The sequence below is a fragment of the Populus euphratica genome, unplaced genomic scaffold (assembly GCF_000495115.2).
Source record: "Populus euphratica unplaced genomic scaffold, PopEup_1.0 scaffold774.1, whole genome shotgun sequence".
Classification (NCBI taxonomy): domain Eukaryota; kingdom Viridiplantae; phylum Streptophyta; class Magnoliopsida; order Malpighiales; family Salicaceae; genus Populus; species Populus euphratica.
This window is the reverse complement of record NW_011500642.1, coordinates 35,140-42,720: the sequence shown is the minus strand read 5'-3', so window position 1 is coordinate 42,720 and position 7,581 is coordinate 35,140.

Genomic DNA, 7,581 nt, shown 5'->3' with positions numbered 1-7,581 from the left:
TAGTAGTAGTAGTAGTAGTAGTAGTAGTAGTAGTAGTAGTAGTAGTAGTAGTAGTAGTAGTAGTAGTAGTAGTAGTAGTAGTAGTAGTAGTAGTAGTAGTAGTAGTAGTAGTAGTAGTAGTAGTAGTAGTAGTAGTAGTAGTAGTAGTAGTAGTAATAGTAGTAGTAATACTAGTAGTAGTAGTAATAATAATAATAATAAAGAAAGAGAAGAAGAAGAAGATGATGAGAACTTGGAGATGAAATATTAATGTAAGGATTAAACAATAATAATAACAAATGTCAAGGTTAGAGGTTCCACTAATGGTATATCAAACAAGTATAGTATAAACTCTTATTATTGAATTGGAAACCACACACAAAGGAGGTTCCAATCAGATTATATATTGTTAACATGATTACATTAGTCATCTTATTCAATTAATGCTAATACTTGTAAATCTCGTCAAGCATTCATGATTATAACTTATGTTAACAACAAATCAAGTTCCTTTCATAGCTCAGGTGTCGGTTATACCATACATTATGGGCTATGAAAGTGCCAAGCATTTGTTGTACCAAGTGTTATACAACATAAATCAAGATTAGTCATTTAACAAGCAAAGTATTAAAGAGTGAACAAGATAACAAATATAAAACATGTTAGTATCAAACATTAAAGTTCATATTAAGTTTACATTATACTTATTCTTACACCATTAGTGTAACCTTTTCACCTTGACATAACTAACTTAGCTAGACATAATGAAAGAAAGCAAAATAGATAAACAAAATAAGAACATAAAAGTTAACTAAGTAAAGGAAAGGAAATGAAAGGCATAAACTTAATATTAATGAAAGCAAAGCATAAAAAATACAAAGAGAGAAAGGAAGAGCATGATCTTGATCTGGAAACCAAGATGCCTAAATGCATGGCAAATGCCTCCTTTTATAGGCCAAAATTGGGAACTATTGATTTGATGACTAATTGATAAGTGGGTGGCCAACTTTTGACTTGGTGACAATCCTTATCTTCTCTTGTCTGCCCAAAACGTCATTGATAACATCAAAAGTGGAGCCAGTTGCAAACATGAAATTTGTAGGCAATTGTCTCAGCTTTCTTGTGTAAAACATTCAGCTCATTTGGACTTCTAGAACTCCAGATATGGCCAAAATACCGAACAGTGCTCGGGCTGGAAGACAGATTCGGGCTTCTTTGTTGTTGCTACAATTTGGACTTGATAATGGCCTTTTTAGATCTTGGGCTCCATATGAAAGTTGTAGGCCTATGTCTTACCTTTCCATCCATATAAATTGGACCTAAATCTGAGATCTGTAGCTCCAGATATGACCCAATTACCGAACAGTGTTCCGGTTTGGATTGCACCGACATCTCTTTTCTAAGTTTGGCCATCTCTTTATCCTTGCAATTTAAGTTCTTCAAGTCATCAATCAATCCTTTCATTTATGTGATAGACCTGCATTAAAAATAGACATTTACCACAAATTAAAGGTATCTTATATTATTAGATATATTATTATAAAACATGCTTTGGTTAAGGAGTTATTGATACTTCAAGTGCAAAATGATGATATAAAACCATGATAAAAATGCACTTTTAAGTACTAATCACACCCCCCAACCAGCTTATTACTAGTCCCTAGTAATCAAAGCGTTAAAATAGAAAACAAATTTGCAAATTTCACAAAGCAAGGTATTCATCATTTAACTTCCATTAATCTATCCAGATAAACAAACTCTCATTAAATTTATATATCTGCTCAATACCTCTTAACAAGATATTAATAAACCTTTCTTTTGTGCTCAATGTATCAACACATAATTATGGGGCTTTTCTTGGAAGAAAACAAAATTTTTGTTCTAATGTTTAAGGTTAACTTCCTTGGGCTGGGATTATTTTTTTTTCTTTTCTTTCTTCTTTTTTTTTCTTCTTTTTTTTTAAAATATATATACATATAATTTAAAAACATCATGCATCTTTAACCCATGTAACGAGCTTTCAGCTAATGACTCCCAGACTAGTTGGTTTTAGGGCATTAGGTGTTAAGACACCCCTACGAGCTTAGTAACTCGGGTCGCAGATACTGATATGTAGATAGTGCAATGTTTGATTCCCTTAAGCTTTTCTCCTCAACCCATGTAACAAGCGTTGGGCCAATAGCTCCCAAGTCAGTTGACTTTAGGGTATTAGGTGTTAAAACACCCCTTCGGGCTTAATTGCTTAGGTTAGGGAGGCTACGAAATCAAACTTATCTACATTTTTATTATCATCATTTTTTTTTCTTTTTTTCTTTTTTATGTTTTTTCTTTTTGTTTAATTATATACAATCCCTTTCCCTTAGTTGTTACCTTTAACAAAAGAACACAAATAATGTAATAATCCAATATGCAACCCACAATCATATGTTAAAGTGTGTGTGTGTAAATTAAGGTTTAAAAATACATGTTAAATAAGTATATGAGCAGAATTAAGTGGTAACAATACGAGAGTTTGTAAACCTGAATATTTCAGGAAGTATTATAATAGACCTTGTTAAGAATGATTACTAAGACGCGTCTCAAGAGTCACTTTAACAAAAGAACTCCTTTACTCTACCATCCTAGTAACAACAATTATGCACATACTTTATGAAATGAAAAACAATTTTTTTTTTTTATCAACTACTACCCTCTCCCCCCAACCAAAACGAGACATTGTCCTCAATGTTCTAAGGTAGAAAGATAGAGTATAGAAGATATCACCTGAAATAACGAACATTGACAAAACCTGAAACACACTGAAACAAATATAAGAAACAACAAAACACAATAATAAAACCAAGCATGTGTATGTACAGGTAGTTGTGATTGTGGCTCACATCTTCCCTTGGTTTTACGTCCAAGAACGGCTTAAACGCCCTCTATGGGTCGGGGATAGGCTTCCCATCCAGTTTTCTTAAAAACTGGCAAACAGGGTCTTTTTTAGTCAGATTCCCAAGACTAAGTTGATCATGTTCTTTATGAAATAGTGGCCATAACTCATGAATTGCACAATGCACATCTCCACTAGGATGCGTCTCAAGAGTCAATAGAAGATTATCTAAAGACTTCTTACTCAGGCCATCCTTAATGAATTGTATTTTATCTTCACGGTTTATAGATACCATTCCTAAAGAACGACATTGTGTATTACAAGTCCATCTAGCACATCGATGATAGACATCCAGTCGTTTTGCACGACGCTTCTTTGCAAAAGTGCTTTTACCTGTTCCAGGCATGTGTGAAATGAAGAAGTTAGAGGACTCACCTGATAGTCGGACCTTTGCTTCAATCAACCACCGAATATCTTTAGGAATTCCATGATTCATTAATAATCTCAATCTTGCACATCTAGCACGATAAATTTTTGTAATCGCATTCTGAGGCAGAGCGGGAAAATTCTTTTTCAATTTTTCAAGATTAGTGTCCATTTTCAAATGAGAATTGGAAGAGAGATTCAAAGAATTGCACAGATATATACACAGATATCAGTAATTGTGGGAAACTGAAAGAACCGACTTAAGTCACGGAGTACCATTGTCCGCCATTTGACCGGGGTGATAGAAACTAGCAAAAATCACTCAAAAAGAAACATAAAAAAAAAATGTGAGAAAAACAAAATAATCAACCTTTATCTACAAGATCATTCAAACCAGCTGATTCATTTTCACTGGGAAAATTATCAAAGTAAGCTTTCAAACGATGTCCATTTTCCTTAAAATCATTGTCATTCATTGAATTCTCAATATCGCAGGCCCCATAAGGATTGGTCCATCTTAATCTTAGCTCTTTAGGGAGTGCATAGAGTTGAGAATCATAAAACAAAACTTTTTGACCAGTGTCAATTTTTTGACAATTTTCACAAGTTTTACAGAATGCATGTGTGTCCTTGAACATGGTGGGCCAATAAAATCCATTTTGAAAGATTTTTGCAGCAGTCTTTTTTGACGAGAAATAACTTCCACATGCTTCAGAATGACAAAGTTTAATGACACTACTTACCTCATTGTCGGGAATGAATCTTTGAAATATTTGATCAGGACAATATTTGAATAAGTTAGGGTCATCACAATAAAAGCTCTTCACTTCGTTCAAAAACTTTTCTTTGTCTTGGGTACTCCAATCAGCTAGCAAATCTCCTAAAGCAAGAAAATTAATATTTTTATCATACCAAGGCATTGGACTAAGAGAAAGTAAGGATTCGTTAGGAAAGTAATCATCCATTGGTGTGATGTCAGATGTCGAATCTGTTGTCACTGTTGACAAAAGATTTGCATCAACATTTTTTGTGCTTGTTTCATCCGTGATTTCTTCCTCAGAATAAATCATTTGCAAATCTTCAGTTTCATCCAATTCATTTTTACTTAAAGTAGATTCAAATTGATCATAAACTAATTCGTCAATATGATCTACTTCTTGTAAATCATTATCATCTCTAGGTTGCTTGCAAATGTTGAAAATATTCATCTCCAATGTCATGTTTCCAAATGATAGCTTCATCAGTCCATTCCTACAATTAATTAATGCGTTAGAGGTTGCAAGAAACGGACGTCCTAAAATAACAAGAAATGAATTACATGCTTCAACAGGTTCTGTGTCCAAGACAATAAAATCCACAGGATAAATGAATTTATCGACTTGTACTAACACGTCTTCAATTATTCCTCTAGGCACTTTTACAGATCTATCGGCAAGTAAAAGAGATATAGAAGTTGGTTTTAACTCACCTAGATTGAGACTTTGAAAAACTGAATATGGAAGTAAATTCACACTAGCTCCAAGATCAAGTAAGGCTCTTTCAATTTTATGCTCTCCAATAAAGCAAGAAATTGTAGGACAACCAGGGTCTTTATATTTCAAAGCATTATTGTTTTGAAGAATAGCACTTACTTGTTCGGCTAGAAAGGCTTTCTTTTTCACATTCAGTTTCCTTTTCACAGTGCATAGATCTTTCAAAAATTTAGCATAGGAAGGAACCTGTTTAATAGCATCCAACAAAGATATATTGATCCTTACCTGTTTGAAAATTTCAAAAATTTCAGAGTTGTGATTGACTTTCCTTTGTTTGGTCATGGCGTGAGGAAATGGAAGTGCTGGCGGTGAATCAGTCGTTTCTTTACAATTTTCAGATTCATCCCCTTCCTTACCCTCAGAGATTGACTCATCATCTTTCTCATAAGGTTCAAGAGAGGGTTTTTCAATAACCTTACCGCTGCGTAGAGTAGTGACTGATTTGACTTGATCCATGTGTTGGCTTCCGGAACTACTTGCATTTGCATTGTATTGCCCTTTGGGATTTTGTTGTGTTTGAGATGGAAACTTACCTTTCTCTTGGAAACTGAGAGCAGATGTTAATTTAGCAAGAGTATCTTTAAAATCTGTCATGTTTTGAGCAAGTTGAGTATTGATTGTCTCTTGCTTTTCAATGAATGCATGCAATGTTTCCTCAAGATTTCTTCTAGGAAGTGGAGCATAAGGAGGTGCATATCCATGAGAATTTTGGAAATTATGGTGTGCTTGAAATGGTGGTTGTGAAGTTTGTGCATTGTTGTTCTCACTCTTCCAACTGAAATTTGGGTGATTTCTCCAACCAGGGTTGTATGCTTGGGAGTATGGGTTATGGTTGGCCCTTTGAAAACTGTTTAAAGCATGGGCTTGTTCATGGAGACATTCTTTAAAAGAAGGCAAGGTTGGACAATCGTTGGTTGAGTGTTTATTTGTTTCACAGATTTGACACACAATGTTTTCAACAGATTTTAATTGACCACTCTTTTTCAATTCTAGTGCCTCGACTTTTCTAGCTAAAGATGCAAACTTGGCTTGAAGGTCATGATCTTCCCTAAGGTTGTACATGCCTCCACTAGATGTGTGAGGTTGAGTTTTACTCGGTGCCTCACAAGTACCCGCGGTGTCCCAATTTTGAGCATTTTCAGCTAACAAGTCTAAGTACTCCATTGCTTCATCAGGGTCTTTATCTTCAAAAGTTCCATTGCACATCAATTCAACCATTTGCCTATCTTTAGGTGTTAACCCTTCATAGAAATGTGAAACCAATCTCCATGTTTCAAAACCATGATGAGGGCAAGTACTAAGCAAGTCTCGATACCTATCCCAACATTTGTAAAATGTTTCTCCTGGTTTTTGAGTGAAAGTGGTGATTTGTCTCTTGAAAGAGTTTGTTCTATGAGATGGGAAAAACTTCTTTAAAAATTGTTGTTGCATTTCATCCCAAGCACGAATGGATTCTGGTCTTAAATTTTGTAGCCATGTTTTAGCTTTATCTTTTAATGAAAAAGGAAAAAGCTTTAATCTGATGGTGTTCATGCTACAATTTAAGTTATTATATGTGTTGCACACCTTCTCAAATTCCCTTAAATGCAAGTATGGATTTTCCAATTCTAAACCATGAAAAGAAGGTAAAAGTTGAATAATGCCTGGTTTAAAATTAAAATGAGATGCATCAGGAGGAAAAACTATGCATGATGGTGCACTTGTTCTTGTGGGATTCATGTGGTCTCTAAGTGTTCTAGCACGGTTATTCTCATTATTTTCATTATGAAGTGATTGATTAGCTTCTTCAGCCATATTTTGTGAAAATGATGAGGATACCCTACAAAGTCTACCACTTCATGTACGTGACCACACTCTCATGCACGTGTAGGAATAAAATAAAAAAGAAGAAGAAAGCAAAAGAAGAAGAAACACGAGAAAAGAAACAAAGTTATATACAAGAAAAGTGAAAAGAGAAAATAAAATAAATACTATAATTTATACAAGAACTTACCTCCCCGGCAACGGCGCCAAAAACTTGACACGACTAAAAGATTGATGTCTTCTCCCAAGTGCAGGAGTGTCGAAGTAATAAATAACCCGGCAAGACCGGGGTCGAACCACAGGGAGGTTAATTGTACAAATTATAAATAACAAAAATACAACAACAATAACAATAACAATAACAACAACAACAATAATATTAATAATAATAATAGTTGTTGTAACCCAATTTTGGATTCACTAAAATTTTTTAGGAATGTTATTTTATCTTATTATTCATGACAAAAAATATAATAAATAAAAAAAAAGAGTTTAAAATATATTTTCTCGAGTCAACCGTCATTTTCTGTCAAAACCGAGTCCACCAGGTCAATACGGGTTAAACGATGTCGACCGGGATGAAAAATGAGTTTCAGGACGTTTCGGGTCAAAACCGTCATTTTCTATCAAAACCGAGTCCGTCGGGTCAATATGGGTTCCACCATGTCGACCACAATGAAAAATGAGTTTCGAGCTGTTTCGGGTCAAAACCGTCATTTTCGGTCAAAACCGAGTCCACCGGGTCAATACGGGTCCCACCATGTCGACCGGGGTGAAAAATGAGTTTCGGGCTGTTTCGGGTCAAAACTATCATTTTCGGTCAAAACCGAGTCCACCGGGTCAATACGGGTCCCACCATGTCGACCGGGGTGAAAAATGAGTTTCGGGCTGTTTCGGGTCAAAACTATCATTTTCGGTCAAAACCGAGTCCACCGGGTCAATACGGGTCCCACCATGCCAACCGCGATA